Source organism: Cyrtonyx montezumae, unplaced genomic scaffold (assembly GCF_038088225.1).
Source record: "Cyrtonyx montezumae isolate F1298 unplaced genomic scaffold, pur_monq_1.0 scaffold_8, whole genome shotgun sequence".
NCBI lineage: Eukaryota > Metazoa > Chordata > Aves > Galliformes > Odontophoridae > Cyrtonyx > Cyrtonyx montezumae.
The window spans coordinates 80,122,151-80,146,111 of NW_027072089.1; the positions used below are offsets into that span (position 1 = coordinate 80,122,151).

Here is a 23,961-nt window from a genome sequence, read left to right on the forward strand (position 1 = left end):
TGCTTGGACGTGTTTAATAAATCAATAGATGTGTAAATAGCATGTAGAGGTGGAAAAAGTGGCTCCATTTAAATTGACAGCAAAATTATTTCAGATGTTACTGAGTGAAGATTTTACATGTGATATATATGGCTGAAAGCTCTTGAGCATTCATAGTATGAAAGATTCCAGGAAGCTTTAAAAATCTGAAACACTAGTAGTGCCTTTGTATGTTTCTGGTGCTCAAAATTCCTACAGGTGTACTTAGAAAATCAGTGCATCTATTTTAGGACCTTGTTTGATAACAACAAACTGACTTTGAGCTATAATAACCTATTGGATGAGACTCTATCTTGTGTTTGAATGTCACTGAAATAGCATGGGTATTGGCATTCCTATTCTAAATTGTAGAGGCTATTCTTTAGCTGATGTGAATGCATTCCCTCTGATGGGAGGGAGGAGACTTGTCCTTCCCAGGCCTATCCTTCACCCCAGGAATAGGGGAATGCAGAGAATTTTCCCTGAGGATGGCTCCGGGGCAGATGGCCCCTTGCATGTTTTGGGGGCAGAGTTTTTATTTACGCCTTTGCGTAACTCTGGATCTCCATAGGAAAAGATGTGGGTCAGTAGATTTGGAACGGCACAGGCTCGCCTGGGACTGCGGTTGGCCCAATGGCCAACGTGTGCTGGTGCCTGCCTGGGGTCAGCCGGGAGCCTCAAGTGACCCCGTGCAGGAGGAGCTGCTGATGCCTGGCTTGTGACCGGCTGCGTTGGCAGCCCTTCTTGCCAGCACCGCCTCAGCCGTGTGACTTGCATGCACTAAGTGCTTCTGTTGGTGTGCTCACTGGCTTTCTTTTCAGAGTGGTCGCTAAAAGGCATTCGGGCCAAAAATGATTTACGTTGGGCAAGAAGGTGTCAGCACCCTGTACAAACTGCACACCTTATTTGCTGCCCAGCGGCTGATTCAGCCCCGGCTCAGTGTACTAGGAAAATCCAGGCTGCTGATTTAAAAACTCCCACTATTTCTGGTAATGGATGTTTATGTGAGGTGCCTGGTCCAGAGACCCACAAAGTGAGCGGGAGGTGGTCTTTGTTTAACTGCCGGTATACAGATGCCAAGTGTTATGCTTTGATTTCCTACACTGTAAACTCTTCGGGGCAGGGATCAGCATTCAATTACCGAGTTTTGAAAAGCCACCTAACACACTGTGGAACTGACCTGCTCGGCACTACCTCAGTATAAATGTTTAATTGTAACTATCTTCTTACTCCGCAGCGGAGGCTTTCCAGATATCAACGTTGAGGCATGCTGGGAAGCTGCACTGCTGCTGTGAGGTGTCTGCCTGCAGACAGAGAGCTTTGGCTGCAAGGCAGAATTCAGAACGCTGTCATCATTAAATGCCTGGATTGCATGAGGGACAAAGATTCAGGATCGTTTTCTAGGTGATAGCACACATATATATTCAGGAGATGGTGTGTTGATTGGTTTACAAGCAGAAATGCTCTTCAGTTTAATACTTGTCTTAAAGCATCATGGTCAGACCACATCTTTCTCTTTTATTTTAGCTGTAGGTCTGTATGTAGAAATGGCAAATGTTAGGATTCTGGAATGCACAAATTAGAAAAAGAAACTGGGAATAGAAAGGAATCACCCCCTCATCGTGTTCCCAAGAGTGAAATGAAGCGCGGTTGCTGGCTCTTGCCATTCAGAAAGTAATCTAATTCTCCTGCCTTGAGTGACTTGCGTTGTAGCTTTAAACTGGATTCTTAAGTCACCCCAACGGTGATGTATGTATCATTTGTTATGTTTATACAACATGAAAGCATATGGAGTAATGGAAACGGCTAGAAATTAGACCTCCAGAGAAGACTCCCATTTTAATCGGGTTACTTACTTGGATTAAACCAACCCAAATGTAAAACATGTGGCCCGTGCACTAAACTAGTTGTGTTTTCAGCACGCTGGGGGTTCGTCCGGGCGATGTGGGTGCGTTGTAGTAGTCTGCTGCTGTCAGCTTTGTCAGAGCACTTTGGTGTTGCTAAGGTTGGAATAAGCTGATGTCAGATTTTTGTCCGCAGCACATAGCAAGTAGAGGTCAAACACTTGCACAGCCGGTGATACTATGACTTGTGAAGAATGTACGCAGCAGGTCGCTTTTCAAAACATCTTTTGAAAGCAGCCTCTGAGAGCCGTGCCATGCGTAAGAGACATGCATCTTCGTCTGGCCTCAGCAAATGGATGCATCCTATCACATTGGGCTGCTGAGCATGTTTAGTCATGTTACTGTAATAAGCTCTGGGAACAGGAATGGGTTTTGCCCTGCTGCACTTCGTGAAGATTTGAATGCATTTGACTGATTTGTTCCAGAGGAACTCGTGCTGGTATCTGCTGTGTGTGCTTGGGGTGCGTGAGGGGAAGGTGATGATTTGGTTTCTTGGCTGAAGAAGGTTTCTTAGCTGTGCTTAGTTGCACCTCTTCTAAGGAATAATAACTTAAGAAATTGTAAGTGACACCTAGAGTTGTTTCTGGAGATGATGGTGTACATGCCTGCTCGGTTTTGAGGTGCCCCTTTGCCCAGGCAAACCAATGATTGGGGTCCCTCCTCTTGCTTCCAGCTGTACCCTTTAGACATCCCTTCTTGTCCTGTCCCAAGGAACCATCCTCCACCATGCACAAATAAAGCATTTGCTGTGCAGGGGCTTAGCATCTTTTTCTTCCATCGTAACACAGCTCAGCCTAGTGGCTTTCCAGGTATTCTTAAAATTTGCTGGTGTGCGTGTACGTCGGAGGCAAGTGTGGATCATGCCAAGCCCTGATCCTGCAGACACTTCAAACATAGATATAACTCTACTTAAGGAGGTTGTTCCATTTAAGTCAAAATACTGGCATGGGTGAAGCGAAGGGAAGTGTTTCAGGACTGGGGCCTGTGTTTAACTTGCAGAAAAAGTATTCATGACACAAGCCAGAATCTTTAACCCATGTGAGCTGCAGCTCTGAGCGCGTCTCTCTGGCTTCAGTTTCTGACCTACTTGAGAAAGCACTGCTCAGCTCGAGGCAGTGTGGCTGCTCCTGTGGGCTGAGAGGGGCCGGCTTGGAGGTAACACGGCGACGGCAGTGGCTCTGAGCTCTGGCTCCATCCACACGCGGTGCTTGCAAGAGTTAAAGCTGAGTGCTCGGGCAGCTCATGTGTTCTCTGTGTGTGCATACTTTCCTAATCTTGACATGGGGTCTGAGCTGCAGGCTCCGAGGGCGTGTGTGAATTTGGCTGCCACCTTTCTTCTCCCCGAATCTGGCTGCGGCTCAGCGCAGGGATGCTCCCCGCTGCTGGGATGGCTGGCTGCTGAAATCCTGTGCCCGTGGGGTCAGCCGGGCCAAAGAGTGCCCTGGCACAGCTTACGCTGCCTTCGCAGGGAGTGGCAGAGGGAAGGAGAAGGGCTGCAGCGTGGCCCCTTTGCTGCTGCTGGAAGATGGCTTGCACACATGTCGCGCTCTTGGGCGAGCTCTGCTGCTCTGCTGTCAGCGTTTGGCTGGAGAACAGCTGCCTCTGAGGATGGGGTCTGGTTTAAGACAGGGCAACAGCTGTACGATGCGGGGCTCTGGGAAGAGTGGAGAGAGAAAGAGCATGCATTTCTCTCCTTTAAGTGGCAAAGTCCTAAGGGCAATATGGGCCTTGGCTATCCGGGAAGGACTGCCGTTCCTTCACCTCACAGTGTGGCTGTCAGAAGTCACCAACTGCTTCTGGACCAGAGACTGGAAATGAAAGCCTCTCTTTTTTTCACTTAGGTCTCCTCAGAGAGGCAGCCAGTGGCCACCTCGCCCCACCCTGCAGACATGTGTGTGGGTGGGAGGGGGGCAGCCAGCAGGAGGGAACATCACCAAAAGGCAGAGCAGCACCTTGGCTCGCCGCCACCAACAGGAGCAGCAGCAGCTGCCGGGATGGCCCCCGGAGCCTCACTGATGTCAGCAGAACCAGCGCTCCTTAAAGCCTGAACTGCATGCGGGGGGCCGGGGGGCACAGCTGGGAGCTGCAGTAAGAGGAGAAGGCAGGGCGTAGAAAACATAACTGCTTTTATTTATTTATTTCTTGCTCTCGGAAACAGACCTCTGTTTTCTATAGGGATGGAAACGTTTTGGATGAGCAAGAGTTAGGAGAAATGCGGAGAACAAGTTAGCAAAAGCGAGGAGCAGAAAGGAAAAACAGTGTTAAGGTTTGTGTGTGTCTGCAGTGTGCCTGTTTGCTTGCTTTTTCTTTTAAGAGAAACATGGCTGGGCACAGTTGGGTGCTGTTGGATAAATCCATCGGTGCCTTTTCCTTCTCTCCATCCCATGTTGTCTCTGAGAAGTTGCCATACTGTGGCATGTGATCATACTGTCAAACATTATACTGTGTTGGAGAATTATCTGGCTTGCCTTGGGATGCTGAATGAGATACGGCAGGTTGCAGTCCTGCCTGTGCTCTCTTTCCCTCCTGCCATTACTCTGAGCAGGGGAGGGGAGTGCACATCAATCATGCTGCTGTTGGCAGCTCCCTTCCTCTCCTCTTTGCTGTTGCAGAGATGGCACCCGCACCACTGTGTGGTTTACTGAAGCTGTCTTTCCTCATGCATTAATAGCAGGAGTCCCTGATGGTGAAAGGCTCTGTGTGTGGGGGCTGTGGAGCAGTCTGACCTCTCTGATGTGGGATTCATGGTGCAGAATTTCCTGTGATGGGCGAAGTGAATGCAAGTTCCTCTTGGGCCACGGATGACTCCTTCCAATTTAATGTTCCCAAAGTCACAACGTGTGGCTTGAAATGCTGAGGGAACAGGATACCAGCTTTTCCAGAACTGTGCCGCTCGATCGCAGAACGAGGTTGGACTGGACATGAAACTGGATTCCAGGGTGACGTGGTGATTGCTGTCTTTGTCGGCTTTGCTTCTTCCCACAGTTGGGGAGTTGATTTTCCCAGTAGGGCTGTGCCAGCTCAGCCTTGCTGCTCACATTGTGGTGTTACCCCTGTGCAGAAGTAGTATTTGAATGGCTTACAAGGGCTGTGCGGTGACAAGGGTAAGCCAGCCTATCCGGGCTTGTTGCAGAGCTGAATGTGCAAAAAGCTGTCTCCATCAAGGCCAAAGTAATAATAAGTTGCAGAGAGTCTGTCTTGAAAAACAAACAGCGTAGCACAGGTGTTTGGGAAGGACTTTGTGCTCTTTCATATGGCCGATGCTCTTTGTTAACTCAGGTTAACTTACCAGTTGGATTAACATTTCCTATGTCATTTAGGTATTCTTGGAGTAATTAGCAGAAATGACACAGGGTCACAACAGTTCTATGAGACAGAATAAGCTTCTGCTTGTGTTCTTTTCAATCCAAACAATAGCACAAAAACACATTTAATGAAGGTGACAGAGACAGTAACAGAGTCAGCAAAAGAACGCAAATGCTCTGCATGCAGTCCTGTGTCTTCACCATTAGATCACGCTTCGTGTCTAGGCAGATGAACCCATATAAAACCCCTGGTTCACAAACAGATGACTTTCAAGTACTACAGCGTGGTAAAATACAGCTAGGGCTAATATATTTGCTCTGACTTTCATCTTGAGTGCCTGGTGGAACACCTGTAAGTATTTACATTTTAACATGAGCTTTTGTGCTTGTGAAAGCAGACGGTTTGACAGCAATGACCTCTCGCACAAAAGCTTGAATAAGTGATGAACTTCCAACAAATCCATGACCTGAACTCTGCTGGGTGCATATTGAAGGCGACAAGTTAATATGGCCTGCAGTCGTACCAACAAGAGGCCTGGCTTTGTGCTGGACTCTTCTGATGGAGGTGGTCTGTAGACGTGTCTCTCACTACTATCCATGCCCGGAGTCCTTCACGTAAGTTCTGAAGAATAAGAGTGCCTGAACTCACTGCCTAGGTGAGGGCCTTAGGCAAATGTTTGCTATAGAAATGACCTCAGTGTTTCTGGAGGTTTCTCATCCTGCTGCTTGCTCTGGCCTCGGGTGAAGGGCTTGGTTAGTGTAGGTGAGAAGACAGAAGGGTGGATGTATCTTGTACTTCCCATGTGTTACACCTCAGAGTTTGCTGTGCTTGAACCCAGTTGAGTTGAACTTCAGTTATGAGCAGCTCTGGTGCTGGACTCTGCTGCAAGTGTGGTAACCTCTGGCCGTCAAACAGGGAAGACAGCCGTGGTATGGTAACCTCTGAATTCATCCTGACCTGAATCATGCTGAAGCTGCGGTTCCAGCGACGTTTCGCCAGCTCTGCCCTGTCCTGGAATGAGCAGTTCCTGGTAGCTGCTTCTCCACTGGAACTTTGGGTCAGAGCAGGGAATGTCTCTTTGAGCTGGTGCTGCTGCTGGAAGAAATGCCTCTGGATCTTTGGCTGAAGGTTTTTCAGTCCTGTGCAGTAAGTCATGCTGCATTTTTTTCACCTGCAGAATTGAAAACGGGAGAGAATCCTGTTTGTGTCTAAGAACAAGTCAGGCCAGAATCCCTTCTAGCTCAGGATGCCAAGTGATGTGGATTTATCAAGATAGAGTGTGGCAAAGGGACACCTGTTGTTGCTGTTTTCCTGGCTTCTGGAATCTTGAGCCAGTTAATTTTTACAGAAGTTCAGTATTTGGGCTCAAGAATTGAACCTGCACAGACACTGGGTGGTAAGCTCTGCACTTTAGCTACGTGCTTTGTTGGAGAAGAGGTAAAAACCCAACTTTCTAAACCTATCATTGGATGTTTCCGCTTGATACCATTTAAGGCAGTGGGAAGTGGTGAGTGATGGATCACTGCTGACCTTCTCCGTGCCTTTCAGGACTGTGTGGATCTTTGTTGTATCACCTCAGAGGCCTTCCTCCCATGCTGGAGTCTCCGTCTGAGTGTCAGTGATTATGCAGAAGCTGTTCCCTACTCTTGATTACATTGTTCACTTGTGAAAGCTATGGTTTGCCTTGTTAACATCTATCACAGACACATGCCAAACGTACTTTATTTGCCTACATATTTATTTCTGTAAGACATATACTTGGACAGGCTTGAAGATTTACAGGTGCTGCCAGGATTCTTCAGCAGTTTTTTGGGGGAAGCGTTCTCAGTACTGGCGCGTTACAGACAGGAGATGCCGACTGCTGAGGGTGTTTGAAGATCTGGCTCAGTTGCTCCCATCCTGATCACTTGAGAGCTGCTTATTTAGATGGCGCTTTGCTCTCTGCCTTCCTCCCCACATACACTCCTGGTTTGTAAGAGAAGTGTCCCTGCATTCCTCCACTAAATATCTTTTTACTCCTACAGATGGCAGCCTGAAGCGTATCCTGCACATCTGAAACACTAGTGAGTGGAATTCACCCAGAGACAAGGGCATCAGTCCTTGCCAGCTGTGGGGGTATTTCTTTGAGCTCTGCCCAAACCAAGTGGTACTGCCACCAAAAGTTAGCCTGCTTTCCTTGTCCAAATGGTGCACTGCTTACCCGGCATGGTAGCTCGGATTCATCCATCTGTATGGTCTCAGCAGCTGTCAGAGGAATTGCTTTGCGCTCCTTGAAGTGAAATACTTATTGCTATATTTCCATTCTAGTCGTATCCCCTTCTTTTGATGATCTCCCAACCCACTTGTCCACCTGTAGAATTGCTGTGTGTTGCTGAACCTGCCCGTTTTAACTTTCTGCACCCAGAAGAATTTTGCATCAACACTAACTGTGCTGGTGGTGTTTGCGTACGCTAGATCGCTGCCAGGGCACTTCGCAGATGGGTGCCTACACTACTTCTGAAATGCAGCCACTTCTCAAGTGGAAAGTAAAAAAGGAGAGGTTGAGATCAGGTCATGCTAACCCTTTTCTCTGTGTAAAGTGCTGCACATTCTTCTGGACTGACATAGCCTGAAAGGGAACCACGGCCTTTAAAGTTCTACCTTTCTTAACCTGCGTACCAAATTATGCGTGCTACTTGTTTTGTGTTTAGTTTGTGAAAAGACTTTATTCCAGTTTGCCAGAACTGGGAATGCCATTGCAGGTAATATGAATGATCACGATAGCGATTTCAAACCTTTTAGTAAATAAAGCATCTCACAGCCAGAAATCAAATTTGTCTAGGTTTCATATTCCCTTTATTAAGCATCTAAAGACTTATGAAATACAGCAGTCTTATAAGAAACCCTATTCATCATGTGATGCTGGCTTATAATGATAATCTTTTCATGTCGCTGTATATAAAACCATTCTAACAAGCTGTTGAGCACTTAGTCCTGTGTACTCTGTGGGCACTGTGATTTACGTTGTGTTTTGAAGTAGCTAGCATATCTGTTCAGAGAAGGGAGCATGGGGCTGTCCTTTTAAGCTATCAGGCTGTGTTTGTAGCTCTGACTGTTGAATTCAGAGCTAGTCTGGTAGTTCTCTGCTGCTGCTGTATGCATTTAGTATCTGACATTTAAATGTAGTATCCAAAGGGTCACATAAGAATCAAGGAACTGTAGCGTGGCATATACTTTGCAAGGCCCCCTCTGCTCTTGGGTGTTAAATGTGGAAAATCTAAATGCTAATATGAAGTCATTGTGTATTTCTGCACAGGAGAGCACATACATGTTGCTTTGATTAGAGTTATTTCCTTAGAATCGTAGAATCATTCAGGTTAGAAAAGACAGTAAGATCATCTAACCCAACCATAACCCATCACCACCATGCCTTCTAACCCATGTCCTTCAGTGCCACGTCTGTGTGTTTCTTGAACATCTCCAGGGATGGTGACTCCACTTCTTAATTGTCTATTTCTTAGAGTACGTATCTTAAATGTTAAAGGTCTTAAATAGCTAAAATACATCACTAGGCTAAGAGGCTGATAGGCATTCTTTTGCTTGTCCCTCTGCCTCCCAAAAGAAGGTTTCACCTGGATCAACAGATTCAAAATGATCATGCAACTAACATTAAAAAGGTCAATGCTCAAACCATCGAAATGGCCACAGGGGCAGGAGGAAAAGTGGAAGGACCAAGGGGAATGTTTTTTGCCAGTGCATCTTTACTGGGGTTTCAGATCAACCTTAGATGAACCAGAAAGCGTTGCTTGCTAGGATGGATCTGGAATCCATGCAGCTCTGCTGCTGGGTTGATTAATTCCTGCTCACAGGGCCTAATCCAGGCTCTGCTCCATGGGTGGGGGATCATTAGCTATGTCTGTTGTATTTGTCTTGGTCTATAGGAACTGCACCTGCTCGTTTCTCTTGCTGGGCTTAAATCTTTAGTGGCTTGGAGTTGCAGTGTGGAAAGAACTGCACAGTTCTTTAAAAAAAAAATATCTGGAAGGTGCTTCATTTTTAACTTTAGTATATTCTTATCTTCATTGTGGCTTCCAGCTTCACTGAGGGTAAATGTGAACATCCACTCCATGGTTGCTATCAGGTCATAGGCAGCTTTGTACCATGGTATCATAAAGTACTGAAGAGTCGTAGGCTTATGTGAAATACAGTCACTTTCCCCTGTCTTGCCCACTTCTCTTTTCCCACTTGGCCCTGTCTTTCAGGTACATTGTGGTATTTGCCTTCAAAGATTGCATTTAACACCGCTTGTGTTTAACGCTTCCCCCCCCCACACACCACTTCAAGGCAAGTGTTCTTCCAGGTATGTGACTACAAACAATGCAGAGGGAACAATCTCAGCAGAGATCTGTGCCTGATGCTTGTTATCTCTTTGAAGCTGCCTTTTTCTTAGGACTTTTGATATTTAGGTATTTCCTCCCATCTTTCCCTTTCCTGGTGCATCTTTGCTGGGATAACTAAACTAGCGTTGTCAAATTAGTGACCTCAGAATTATTTTCTTGGAAACCTGAATGCGTGTTTGACATCATAGCATGAAGAAGCGATTTGTACTTTACAGCAAAACCAGCTTAAGGAGGGGTTTCTGTTTTTGCTTTCTGTAATTTATCTCCTCACCTCTGGCTGTTCGTTCCTGCCCATGTGTTACTTCAGCTTGCATCCTCTTCAGAGGTGCTGATACAAGTGTTTGTGGGCTTTCCTCTGGAAGTGAAATCACGGAAATGGTCTGAGTCGACAGTCCTCTTCCATTTTTTCTGTCTTACAGCAGTCACGCCCTGCAAACTTTTGTTTTGGTTGCTAAAAGGAAAGCAAACTGTAGGCTTTCCCAGTATGGGAATGAGCAGCTGGAGAAAGGGGAAGAGCTTCTGGGAGGTGCTTACCCTTAGTGCAGGAATCACAAAACTACATGCTGTTTGCATAAATAGGCTTGAGAGTTTCAGCTGTGAAGCTGGTCTCTTCTTCCCACTTCACCCCACGTTGATGCCAAAGCTCTTTACTGCATTAGCTGTGCAAAAATTCTGTTGTTTCTGTAAGTTGTGTTGTCTTCAGCTGTTCTTTCTGCTACCAGAGTAATTTCCATCTTAAGAGAGTATCTTTCTTAATTACGCTTGATATTGTGTAAGGAAATCGTGTTTCATCATGTCAGACTATGGTCCAGGTTTTGTTCTGGCTGAGCTGGTACAAATCTCACACACCTTTGCCAACATCAGTGCAGTGTCTTTAGTGGGGGAAGTCAGTTTGTGCAGAGTATCAGGAGCAGAGGTATCACTCACTGCAGAGAGATTGTACCAGCGAAGCTGAATTAACGCTAAGGACTGACAGAGATTTTATCAGCGTGCCCAAACTTCTCTTACGAGGAATACATTTATGTTAAAGGCCAACTAAATGCTGCAACAGCACATTTCCAAGAAAACTATCATATTGCGAATGATCGTGGACTGTGAAGGGGCTTTGTGGTGTATACGCGCTGGATATGGGCTCAGTCAGCGGCTGTCATCAGTCCCAAACAGTCCATTTGTTTTCAGATTTCTGAAGTTACAACTTTTTCAGGGAGTAGCATGTAAAACAGGACGACCTGCAGAAAGCTCAAACTCCAGCCAAGAGACACCTCCTTTTTGCGTCTACGTGTTGCAGCTGTCTATCTCTTGGCAGCAGGCAGCGTGGTGTAGAATGTGATGTTTCAGCGCTGAAGCATGAAAGAGTGAATTAAGGAGTTCAGGACTTGAAGTGGTTTTCTTCTCCAGGGAATTTCAGTCTTCATCATGGCTTAATTATTCGGAGACTATTTGCAGAGGTGTTTATTTCTTTCAGAAATTCCTTATGCTCAAAATACAAGAAACTGAGACAGGTCACTAACTCTTTTCTCAGTTGTTCTATAGTTTGGAAGTCAGATGAATTGTAGTCAGTTGCATTGATACCCAGCTGGGAGGAAATATGAAAAAGAGGATGTGTGTATTTCTTAAGAGAGGAAGAAAGTGGAGGCTGAACATTTTATCAGTGAAATAAGACTCGTGTATAAGCCAAATATCATTTTGGTTTGGGAATGTCAGCGCAGGTAATATTTCAGTATTGATCACACCGTTTCTGTACAAACTATGGGTAGCATCATAACACCTTTAATCTCCCCTAGTTACACCTGGAAAAGCAAAGATATTTGAAAAATGAGCCAACATAGGTTCCCTCAGTCTGACAAGGTGACACCAGGAGCACTTGAGTTGCAGGGCATGTAGGTGTCCAAGCGGAATGGCACAGGAGAGGTGGGATGACCCACTGCAAGGTTTTCCGTTGAGAACCGTTTTTTGTACATGGTGTCAGTTAGGTGGCTGTTAATGGAATGCTGCAAGGACATGGTGTCCAAGGAGTCAGTGCCCACCACTCCTACAGAAAGGGCTGGAGGAACAGCCACCATCCGTGGCAGTGTGTAATCTCACACCGAGCCCTTACTTTTTGCCTAGGCTTTTTGTTTTTCCAGGCTTGCCTGGGATACTCTCCTTTTGGTTCGGAGAGGTACAGTTACCTGCCTGCACTGGCTGCTCTGCGTAGGCAGGCAGAGGCCGCTGGTTGTGCTGCCCTTGTGCTGGCCAGGATCGCACATCTCTGCTGTGAAGATTGGCGCTCAGTCTCCATGAAGCCTGTAAGTCACCTCGGGGAGAGGAGGAGGATGAACACCTGGAGCCTGGGGCCTGCCTGTTAGGTTGCACTTCCCTTGCGCAGTGCAGGGCCGGCTGGCCATGTTCTTGCAGCAAATGGAGGAAGTGGTGCTGGCAGTGGCCCTCACGCTGGATCTCCTTGTGCTGGGGGAGGCTGGATGCGGGTCACATACAGCAAGGCAGAGACAGCAGGAAAAACCCATATCTGTAGGGGCAACAGGTGGAGTGACACCATCTTTCCAGAACACTTGATCGTGGAGGGACAGAGATTGTTTCTGCGGGCAGGCAGCGGGGAAAGTACCACGGGAAAGAGCCGGGGAAGGATGGAGGGGGCCGGCCTCTGCTCTGCCTGCTTGCTGACTAAACAGTTATGTCAGCTGGCAGTCGGAGCAGCCTGGGGATTTGTGATAGCTCCTGGAGGGTGGGGGCGGCTGTGCGGGGGGAAGGGAGGGGAAGGGAGGGGCTGGCCGTGCTGTAGCAGCCGCTGCTCCCGCCTGCTCTGGCTTGGGGGACGGAGGCCTGGCTGCGGGCCCCGCTGGGAAGCTTTCACAGCCTGCCCGAGCAACAGGGAGCGTGCTTGTTGAAACTGTCGCAGCATCTCAGAGAACGGCCTGCCACAAAGTGCGGGAGGGCCTTCCAGCCGTGCCTGCTTTGTTGAACACGCAAGTCTCACGCGGTGCCAGGAGCCCAGTGAGCTGGATGCTGCTGCCAGGTGCTGGGGCAGCACTGTGGGATGGAGCAGCCCCTGCATCTCCCTGCCGTGCTCACAGCAGTCCCAAGTAGTGGTGTCGGGACTGTGTCAAAGTGCTACCTGCTGTCCTGCCGCAAGGACAGCCCTCCCCGTGTGAGCTGCTGGAAAGTGGACTGTGAATCCTGGCTGCCATTCAAGCTGAGTGTTTCCTTCCGTGGCCTTGAAGGCAGATGGAGTCCAGGCTAGCCTTTGGGCAGAGCAGGAGGCATTTATATAATGATTCCTGCAGGTTGCTGGTGTTTAAATCCCATTTTTCTGTTCTTGTTTTGTTTTCCATAAATCGGGTGTTGTAAAACTGGAATAGCCTTGGAGCAGCTGTGGCTTTTCACCCGTGTGCTTCCCTCCTCCTCCCCCCACTAGGAGTAAGTGAAGGACGGGTTGCATGTGAATTACCTCTGTGCCTACCTAACTTCTCCTGTCCCAGCAGCAAAAGACAGAGAGGGCCCCTGTCCTGACAGGCAGAAAGGGTGTGTGTCTCAATTGTGTGAGGTCAGCTGAGTTAGCTGAACACAGTAGAAAAACACGGAGCTCTCTTGATGCTCCTTAAGGTATAGAGTAGCGAGTCTGAAGCCGTGCTTATGGCTGTGTGAGACCAGCTAACATGTTACCCTGCATCTTAATGAACATTAAGGTGGATTTTTAGAAATGTTAATCTGACTCAACTGAGCTAACACAACGGTAGTTCTGAGCAAACCTGTCTTGCCCACGTGGACAAGCTTGCTTAAGTTAGCAGGACAAGCACTACTCTTTCTAATGGCCCAGTTAAGATGATTTAAGATGATTTGCCTTTTCTTTTTTTTTTTCTTCCACAAAGGTGAGCACACCATGCAAGATGAGCAAAGGCCGTAGGAAAGTGTTCATATTTGCGATGTTGAAATCTATGGATCTAAACCGGGAGATGCTTTGTTTTGCCTTTATGCAGCTCTCATCACCTTGGTGCAGTTCTCACTTGGGTGTGTTGTGCCTGGCACTCCTTCACAGCACACCTGAATGCTATTCTATGCATGAGTTAAATGGTAGCATGATTGCATTGTGCCTTGCAATGCTTTGCTGAGCGGCCTTACAGATGAGCAGGGCAGCTGCTTCTGTAAGGAGCTTACTGGTAGTTTGTTCAGAACTATTTAGGTGTTTGCTAGTCAGTGTGGCAAGGGTAGAAGGCACTAAAATACTTATGTGACACCTCAGTCTTTCTTCTTTTAAATGTTCCACTTATGACGAACCAGAAGAACAAGCGCGTGATGAGAGAGTATTAAAATTGATAAAATTTGAACCCCTAAACATCTAGCTCTTTTTCCTGCTCGTAGTAGGTTAAAAGGCTTGGTTTTGTTTTGGTTTTATTTTCCAGCAGGGGAAAAAAATCTCCTGGAGATAGGAAACCATTCAGAAGTTACTATTAAGCCAGCTGTGTATTGTCTGGTTTTTAAAGCAGTCAGGTGGATCCGTGGTTCTATGAAAGTGGAATGATTTTGAAAATGAGGGGTATGTAGCTGCTTGAGTACTTAGACACAGGGTCTGAAATGCTGAATAACCGCAGTTCCTGCTAACTTCACAAATGCTTCTGGAAACGGCTCTTGATGCTCTGGGTACAAAGCACTACAAGTGCAGGTAAATAGTTCTCTAAAATATATTGGCATGCTGAGAAAACTTCAGTGAGTGCTACTTGGAAGCTGAACACTAGACTTTTCGTGGCTCAGTTTAAATAGGTGCGTTTTCGAACTTCTGTGTGTACAAGAAAGGGGAGCAGGAGGGCAAGTGAAAAAAAAAATCGGAGGAAAGACCTCACTGCTGTTTTGGGAGACGTGCCTGACCTCTTTAGCCTTGTGCGTTTGTCTGTGGTTTTCAGCCAAAGGCTCCCACTTGGAGAGAGGCTCGCTTCTTGTGCTGAACTATTTTTTGACGCAGTGAATGAATGCAATATGTTAACGCTCCTGTAAGCCCCAGAATTGCTTGGCTGCCCCTTGCCCTGCCTGCCTCATACTGGCTGAAAAGGTACCATTGTTTGTTCTGCAAACAGAGGGTGATGTTTGTTTCCAAGGTGACTGTGGCTCTGTTGCTGCCCTCTAGTACAAAATTAAAATGGCTTTAAACACCTGAGAGCATCCCTCTGTCACTAGAGATGGTGGGAAGGAGGAAAGGGCTTTTTGGTATTGATCTCTGGGCTGTTTATTAGAATGAAAACAAAGAAAATGTCAATTAGCTAAGAAGTGGCGATTTGTGAGTTTGATTTGTATTACAAAATGTTATCCATAAATAGTACAAAGATACAGCCATTGAAACACCTGTTACTTCTGAGGATGCCAGTGAATGTAAGATCTCTCAAACATACCGGTCAAATGTAAGTTGTCATTTCAGTAGGAATATTCTGCTTTTTCAGTTGTTTAAATCAGAGGATATTTTGGAGACATTGCTCAATTGAAGATGTGTCAGCTTCCTAAAAGGAAAACTGGAAGAGAGCATTAGCAGTTCTGCTAGACTTGTGGATTTTCAGTTTTGGGAGATGGTTATTTGGCAATAATATATATATCTCCAGAGAGAAGCTCCCAGCAGTCAGTTCTTTCATTGCTTTTGTGCGTTCTTGGATTCCATCATTCTACGTTTATGATACTCTGAATAGCACCTTGCTTTTTAGCATCTAGGTGGATGGATATAGAGGCATTTTAGCGTGCTCACCCCATACTGCCTGCTGATCTACTGATATATCTGATTAGTATCGGGGGGAGTAAGTTATGGGGGAAAAAAAGAAACCACTTTTTTTAATTGGTCACGGATGCTGCTAGCAGAACTTTGCCTTCCTCTCCATCAGGTTTAGTACAGTTCATGCACAGGTTTCAGTAAACATTAACTACTTTTATCAGGGCTCACAGCATGCTGAACGGTTAGCAAAGAGCATGTACTGAGCGGGACAGAGAAAACGAACGAGTCCAAGGTCAAAAGGATGGTAGATTTTTCCTTCGTTAAAGTACGTGGTGGAGAAGGTTGACAGTACTTTGTGTTAAAAGTAGGTCTGTGTAAGAAACCTGGTTCTTGTCCTTCAGCTTTTGTCTGAGTGAAGGCAGATGGGCGTTCTGCGAGGAAGATGCGCATCATCAGTATTTCTGTGCTCTAGTGGGATCCTCAGAGGATGTCAGCTTTCTTTACGCGCATACTCAAGGCATTGTGAACTCTTCATGCCCTGGATCAATCCCGAGCAAAGTATGATCTCTGCTATCACTGTCATATCTTTATATAGGCCTGCTCCTGCCCAGCGTCCTCAAAACTTGCACTGACTTCAGCAGTGCTCACAAGTGTCAGGAGATTGTGATTTTTTTCTCCTCCCTGCCTGCATGAAGGAGTTGTTCAAAGCCATCCTGATTAGAAGACCCTTGTTGTGTCACTGGGCTACACTGGAAAGAGCCTGACCCCATCCACTCATCTCCTATCTTTTAGCATTGATATGATAAGCATTGATATGATCCCCTCTTAATCTCCTCCAGGTCTCCCAGACTTTCCTGATACGGGAGATGCTCCAGGCCCTGTCTTGGTGGCCCTCCACTGGATCTCTCTAGAGGTTCCCTGTCTTTCTGGAGCTGAGGAGCCCAGATGTGGACACAGTACTCCAGATATGGCCTCAGCAGGGCAGAGTAGAGGAAGAAAAACACTTCTCTTGACATATTGGCAAATTCTGAAGTTATTTTTAATTGTGCAAATGAACGTATCCTGTCCCTCCTAACTCCAGTCAAATAACGTTTTGCAAAAGAAAGAGGCAGCAGCATTCACCTGCGCGTTTCCTAGAAGATAAAATCATTGCAAGGTTGTACTCACTGGAAAAACACGGATTTCCTCAAATGACACATCAAACACAAAAGAAATCCAAACCGCCTGTGAGTGATCTGACAGTAGTTTGAGAAACACCCTCAGCTGCATGCCCCTCAAATAAGAAACGTGTGCGCACAGTTAAAAATCTCATCTTTGTGGTGACACAGATGATTCAGTGCAGGAAGCGAGAGGAATCTCATTCAGCAGCTAAGCATCTGTGGGGCGGGGGTGTGAGGTTCATGGTGTTCAGCACACCCGACTAGAAAGCTTCAGGCTCCTTTCTCTCCTGAATTTTCTGCTCATTTCAATCAGGGCTGCTACCTGGAGCGTCGGTGTGAGAGGCAAATCCTTTCTTCGTTCTACTTGGATCAACTGAGAGAGTGAAGACAAGAAGGGAGTCTGTAGCCATTGCTTTTTTTAATTTTAACTGTAGGTATTAGCAGTGCCTTGTGTCGGGAGGTGCGGGGTGGGCAGGTCAGTGGATGGAGATCACCGCTGCCTCACCGCCTGTGTCCCATGTCCCGCACCTGTCCTGTACTAGAGGTGATGGAGGGAGAGGAGCTGTGGGTGAGGGCTTGCAATTGCTGCCTCTTCAGAGATGCTCTCGTTCATCTAAATATAAAATATGGACTGTGGTTTTGGTCTTAAATATTTGTGGGATTTCAGCAAACCACTACAAAGTAAACAGCAGCTTAAAGTGACACATTTAAGGCAGGATTTCTTTTTTATTTTTCTTTTATAAGGTGATGTGGACACTTGTATCCTGTGACTCAGTGTTCAGATTGAAGATGTTTTTTAAAATTGAGAAATTCTTTATTTGTCTCCTGTTCTCAAAATTCCCTTAAAGAGTTTCACGTTTTTTCAGGAGGCTGGTATGTAATTTTCTTTTTAACTCCACTGATGTTCTTTCACAGCTTTCCAGGTGTTTTCTTCTCCCTTTCCGAATAGCACAAAAACTCTCCCTTCCTTTCTTAATAAGCAGGTCGTGTGTGGTACTGGCAGCTTTTGTGAAAGTCTGTGAAGAGAAACTGAATTGTATGTGCAAGGTGATTGTCCCCCCTGTACTCAGCACTGGTGAGGCTGCATTTCAAGTACTGTGTTCGGTTTTGGGCCCCTCACTACAAGAAAGACCACATTGAGGCCCTGGAGTGTGTCCAGAGAAGGGCTGTGAGGGGTCTGGAGTACAAGGCTTATAGGGAGCAGCTGAGGGAGCTGGGATTGTTTAGGCTGGAGAAGAGGATGCTCAGGGGAGACCTTATCACTCTGTACAGTTCCCTGAAAGGAGATTGTCGTGAGGTGGAGGTCAGCCTCTTTTTTTAGGTCACAGTGATAGGATGTGAGGTGATGGCCAGGGAAGGTTCAGGTTGGATATCAGGAAGAAGGAGTGGTGAGGTGCTGACACAAGCTGCCCTGGGAGGTGGTTGAGTCACTGTCACTAGAGATGTCCAAGAAACACGTGGATGTAGCACCAAGAGCCATGGTTAGTGGGTATGATGGTGATGGGTTGGGTTAATGGTTGGACTAGGTCATCTTAGTGGACTTTTCCAACCTTAATGTTTCCATGATCTATGAATTGAATTCTAAAATATATTTAATGGAACGTGTGTGAACTTTTGCCTTGTCTGGAAATTTTTTGAGGAGTAAAGCAGGAAAGACAATTTTTAGATTGCTTTAATGCCTCTGCAAGACATTTGCAGCTACGTAGCTGCTGTAGGTCCTCAACTGATAATGAGCACTAATGGACTGGCAGTTTTATTGAGATTATTTATGCAAATACAGCACAATGTTTATTGCAGAAGCAATTATTTACAATTCTCAGTTGGTAAACCAAGGCATTACCATTCATCTCTGGTGCCTTGATACCCTGCAGAAAGCCCACTCAGTTTTCTCTGCTGTAGCTGGCTGGGTGTGCTCCCGGCTTTTGTTCCTCGTTTCCAACAGACTCAGAGGTTTTGTCTGCTCGTATCGCAGAGGCACAGGAAGGGCTTGCTCTTGATGAACCACTCATCCTGTTTTTAGAAAAAGAAAAAAAAATGTTCTGTGGAAAAACACATGTATTGTCAGTGCCACAGTCCTGTTTCATGAAAGGATCTCAAAGAATGGTCAGGTACACTGTGGGCAGGAAGAATTACACATGTCCCTTCCTAGATACCCTCGCAGAGTCTCCAGTGCATTCTCTTAAATCCCTGATGTACAGTGTCCTTTGGGTAGTATCATGCAGGGACTCACTCTGTCAACCTTTAACCCAAACTTTCTGTGGTCTGTCCTTTAACTGAGCCTTTCAGGGGTGGGAAAGACATCTCTTTACCCTGTAACAACCATGCTCAGGTTCAACTTACTACAAAACTTTTGTCTTCCAGTAAGACGTGAGACATTTGCACTCGGTGCTGTGCAAATGCTCACAGAAAATATGATAGATGCCTCACCATAGCCTTGGGGCAGCCAAGAGTGATGGGTGAGACGTTTCTCATTTTTTATCAGTGTGATGGCAGGCCTCAGCTCATTTCTCCTCTTAAAGAAACTCTCATTGGCCTTCCCACTGAACTTCAGTTGCGATCTGTGATTTTGGGTTGTTTTTTAGCGGCCAGTCTCAGTAGAAAAGAGGTTGTATGTATTTATTAGGTACTTTTCAATTTAGGAATACTTTTATGTTTGCTTCTGCCCTACTCTGCAGCAGGACCTGTGCACTCACAGGCCCTGTCTGTACCCAAGGAATATTCTGGGACTTCGGGAGTACACCCAGAGCCCGCGTCTGGCAGCCCTCTGGCCAGGAGTGTTGTGAAGTGGGAAGTGTAAGGTGTATGTTCCTGTAGGAGCCTGGTCAGGGCTGCCACCCTGGTGGGGTTTCTCCATCCTGTGGCTTGTTGATATACACCAAGTGTGGGTTGTTGTCTGGGTGCATCCTCTAGGTGGGCCGCATGGGGCCATGATGAGGTGGCAGGGGGCCCTGCAAAGTTCCCCTGCCAAAGAACCTTGTTTGTTTCAGCCTTGCAGCTCTGGTGGTGGGTCCTACATTCAAAGCACTAGCAACTTCCTCCTTAGGACGCAGACTCTTGAAATTTTTATTAAAGGGATTGTCTGTGCTGACATTTAGCTAGCACCAGATGTTGGCTTTTCGTTACCAGTGTGGAGGTGGCATAGCTAATAAAGGCGAGGGTAAGACTTGTGTGAAGCTGTCAGATGTGGCTTTGTGTGCTGCAGCCTGCGTGATGTCTGTCGCGTCTTCATGGGCCAGTGTTCTACAAGAGGACTGGTCTTTCTCTTCTTCCTTTTCTTTGGCACTCTTGACTGGCCAAGTGTTTTCCAAGCACTTGTCTTTTTCAGGTGACAGTGCTTATTTGTTACATGCTAGCTAACACAGTCAGGGTACAAAGGTAGCTCAGTGGCAGTTTGTCTTATTCCTTGTATTTTGATGCTTCTTCTGCACATAACTTTCCGGTAGATCATACTTCTCCCTGTCAACCTCTTTTTACCATCCCCTCGCTCAGAAAATGTCTGCAACCAATTGTTTCCTTTGCAGAGCTTAAAGCCCCTAGACGGAGGCTTTCCCAGCTTTATGAATGCACCGTTTGTTGCTGAGGGCACAACTGTTCGATATAACTGGCTGCATCCCACTCTGCTTTGGACCAGCATGCACTACAGCCAGTCTGTGCATAAAACAGATTTTTGTGTTAAATGGCACCATTTTGTCCACAGCAGCCGTCTGTCTGTCTTTTGTGTGTGCGCGTGTGAGTCTTGCAGCTTTCGAATGCAAAATGTATAAAGAGCAGTGGTTTTGCAGAAATACGTGTTGCTCAGTGACTGTGCACTGCCGTTCGAAGGCTTATTTTTCTTAGGGAGTTCCTGATGAGTGATATTTCTTCCTTATTTTGTGTAGGCGGACCAAGGCAAAAACAAGTTTTTAAATGTTTTATGAAAAGGATACAGAGCGTAACGTTACAGATGTAGTTGTGTTATCGGGGCACTCTCAGTCATAACTTCAGTGGAAGTGCATTTAGCACACTAAATGTTTATGTGCTTATTTATGTTTGCTCTGTTTCATCAGGCTGCTGTATTTCCCCTCCCACCCCGTTTCTTATTTTGCTGGGGACTGTGTATAGATATAGAGACTTGTGCTTCACTTGTGTGCTTTACTTATGTCTAGGCAATGGCATCTGATGTGAAACCGGGCGCTTCTCTTTGCTGCTCTCCCCAATTACTCCCTGCCTAAGGTCAGTGTAGCCCGGCCCTTTGCTGTACTGTGACTGGGGTAGCTGGAGGGGCTGCGTGGCAACAAGCTTCATCGCAGCCACACAGGAGGCTGTGTGAGGCTCTGGCCCCAGCATCTAAATCACAGCTCAGTCCACTCACTCGGCTTGCTGCCTCTGTCTCAGTGCTTGGCAATTCTCCTTAGAAGCACAGTGCCCTCTTCTCATCTCTCTGCTCGCTTACCTGTTGAGTGCCTCCAACATACAAGAACACTTCCAAAGCAGCCCCACCACCTCAGAACTCACCTGCTTGTACTATGTTGAAATCCTTCCTCTGCTCCTTCTTCACTGTATTTAGTAAGCAGGGGAAACTAGTAGCACCCACTTGTAAGAAGGTGGTAGTGCAGAAGATGATTCCCCACCTCACCTTCTTTTGGATTCCCGTTAGCATTGGGCAGGCTTGCCGGAAACATAATAATCCCCCCACCAAAAAGAAGTATGTACAACTTCACAGCCCACCCTCACAGTGTTCCTCTGTGTATGCACTGCTCACGTAATGTTACCCACGGGATGCGGGTGGGAGGAGGCAATTCTCTTTCATGTGACTGCAGCACAGTTGAGAATTGCAGCAGGCTTCAGGCGCTCGCGTGACCAAAGGGATAGATCCAGTGGGTTTCTAGTAACTGGTGGGGAACTTCTCAGGCACATCTCCATGTCTCAGCTTCTTGGTGGACCCCGTAGAAGGATGCAGATCTGCTCCTCTGTGTGACTGCTCATTTGTTAGGAGCTGGCAAGTGCACAGTGCGCAGAGACAAAGGCTGTCCTGGCCTGAAAAGCCCCCAGAGACAAGCTGTGTAGTAAACACACCTGTAAAGCAGTGTTTGAATTACAGGCTGCCTGCGGCTCACGCACTTGCACTCCATCTCTTCCCCTTGCCCCTTACTGCCTTAAAAAGGGATGGCAAAAGAGCCTGATAAAATGCAGCAAGTGCTAAACTGTTGATATGATTAAAAGAAGAAAAAAGAAAAGTCTTAGCCGAAGCATATGTCTGCAGCACTTTAATCTTTTATGGATTGCATACTTGCTGTGGGAGTGGAAGGGGATGTTGCAGGCTTACTTTCAATGCACGCAGAAATATTTCCCACAGCACGAGAGCTCCCTGGAAAACATGTGAAACTACTGACTGGAAACCAGGACGTTTCTTGTGCCCAGCACTCACTGCTCTGAGGGATTTGCTGTGCTCTGAAGGTCGTTTAATCATCTCTCTTCTTCATTGGTTTCCTTCAGTGCATTCACGCATGCTGCTGCTGCGATTGAGCTGTGCATATGCTGCTGAGCTTTTAGGGGTCCATGTTTCTGACCCATGTTTTTGCCCCTGGTTCTTTTGTTCCTGTGCTCCTGCAGTGAATGCATCTGTTGCTTAAAATGGCTACTGAGCAAGCCCACGTTCTTGCCATCGGTCAGAAAGCGTTCAGCCCGTGTCAAACCCCCTGCAGAGCTTTGAGTTGATGCCTGTGTTGCTTAGCAGGTAGATGGCTGATCTTTGGGCTGTCCATTAACCCTGTGGGTACTGCACACAATGAAAACATAAATTTGCTGCAGTGGTGAGAGCGTCTCCTGGTGCTGCCACCCCCACACCAGCTCTGGTTAGATTTTCAGGGCATGCTGACTTCTGAGCGTGTGGTTTGGGGTTTTCTCTGCTTTGCTTCCCCACCCCCTTATCGCTTTGCATAGTTTTTATTTTTGAGGTGCTACAGGAGCAGTGATGAACAGGCTCCGGTGGGCTGGCGGTGTTGCAGGGTTGGTCAGGTTGCTCCTGTTCCCTGTCATAAAGAAGCTGTATGTCCAGGATCAGCTTGTGTCAGGCTCAGCATTTTGTTTTCTGGCATCCCCTTCCCGTGGGCTGGTGTTTGTGCTGGAGCGTGACAGGGTGTGAAAGGTGTTGGAGCAGAGAAGGGGCTGCAGCTTGGCTCCAGCTGCCAACAGAAAAGCAAACCAACAAAACGAGAGTTAAACGGAACATACCATAGAACAGGTTAGGCAGGACTCTGAAGCCAGATACGAACCTTCTCCTGCGCTTTGAGGCATCTTTAGTCCACCCTCCTCCCTCTGCCCTTTCAGGATTTTTCTCCCCCCTGTTATGAAATAGGCCTTTGCGGGCTCGGCTGGATCGCCGGCAGGCGGGGAGCTGCAGCACTCGTTCGCTTGCTGCCAGCTGTTTCTGAAGGAGTGGGTGCATTTGTCTGTGCCCATCATCCCATGTGCACAGCACAGCACGCTCCCGACTGCGCATCGTGCCCTCCGCCTGGCTGCCTTGCCGTCCTGAAGCACTGGGGGTTGCAAAGAGGAGATGGAGAGTGCGGGCGGGTGGAGTTGGCTGGGCTGATACTCCCCGCAGTTAATCATTACTCGGAGTATAACCTGTTCCTGTTTTCTAGAGGTTTCACTGCCACCCGTGGCCAGGAGCACGAGGCTATGTGACAGAGTACTTTCTGAGCAGTGAGCTCGGTGTCCGATGCGCAACATCAGTCCTTCTGTAACATGTTTATGCCTAGTCTTTCAGTAAACATACCATATATAGCTCAGCTTGTGCTTGTTGTAACACCCTGCTGCAAGGCGACTTCACTGGTACCACACAGATTCCTTCGCTCCTGGTAACCAGCTGGCAAATAGGATGCCAGCATGTGTAATGTAAATACGTCCCACCAGTGACTTTTTTTGCCCATAGTGCATGACACGTGTTTCAGATCACAACAGCCTCAAGTCTGGCACTTTGAGAAATGACAGGGGTTACATGGGAGTTATCAAAGGATGGGCCGAGTCCTGTGCGTGTGTTGTTGCAGAGTGAAGATGCTGCTTTTGCCTTAAATGTCATACAAGGCTCATATTTATGAATCATGGTTCAGGGACTCCTTTTGAGGCTTTTTCCTTTCTCCCTCTGTGTTTCAGATACCTGTTGCCTCCTAGGTGATGCTTAAGCTACGATCCATTGGGAGCTTTCTCTTTTCGTTCTAGCATCTTTCAAGGAATTTCTCCCCTTCCTCTTTCTCTGTGCCCTCCTTTTGCTTACCTGGTGCCGGCAGCGTACTCAGCACAGCAGAGAATGTGAGAAGCAGCACTCAGGCTGCATTCACAGCTTTCTTCATCAGCTGTTACATATGGATTGCCTTCTGCTTTGTTTCTTTTTTCTTAACATTGTGAAATGACTTTAGTGTTGTTCTGACTCCTCCTGAAGTGGTTTGGGAAAAGGAGATGAAGCCTGTCAACCTAGACTGGGGTAGGTTTTGTTTGCCTTTCTGTGCTTTCTGCTTCTTTCC

General features: G+C 47.0%; 1 protein-coding gene and 1 long non-coding RNA gene across 3 annotated transcripts in view; one reads left to right on the top strand and one right to left on the bottom strand.

Annotated features, from left to right (window-relative positions):
- RREB1 (ras responsive element binding protein 1) overlaps nucleotides 1-23,961 on the top strand; it is a 116,862-nt gene that overhangs the window by 6,867 nt on the left and 86,034 nt on the right. The gene's annotated exons all lie outside the window — the stretch shown is intronic.
- On the bottom strand, nucleotides 18,169-22,947 carry LOC136058996 (uncharacterized). The gene is made up of 3 exons (XR_010623173.1): nucleotides 22,711-22,947; nucleotides 21,208-22,620; nucleotides 18,169-18,466 (listed from the first exon to the last, which is right to left on the bottom strand). It is a non-coding gene; the product is annotated as an uncharacterized LOC136058996 (long non-coding RNA).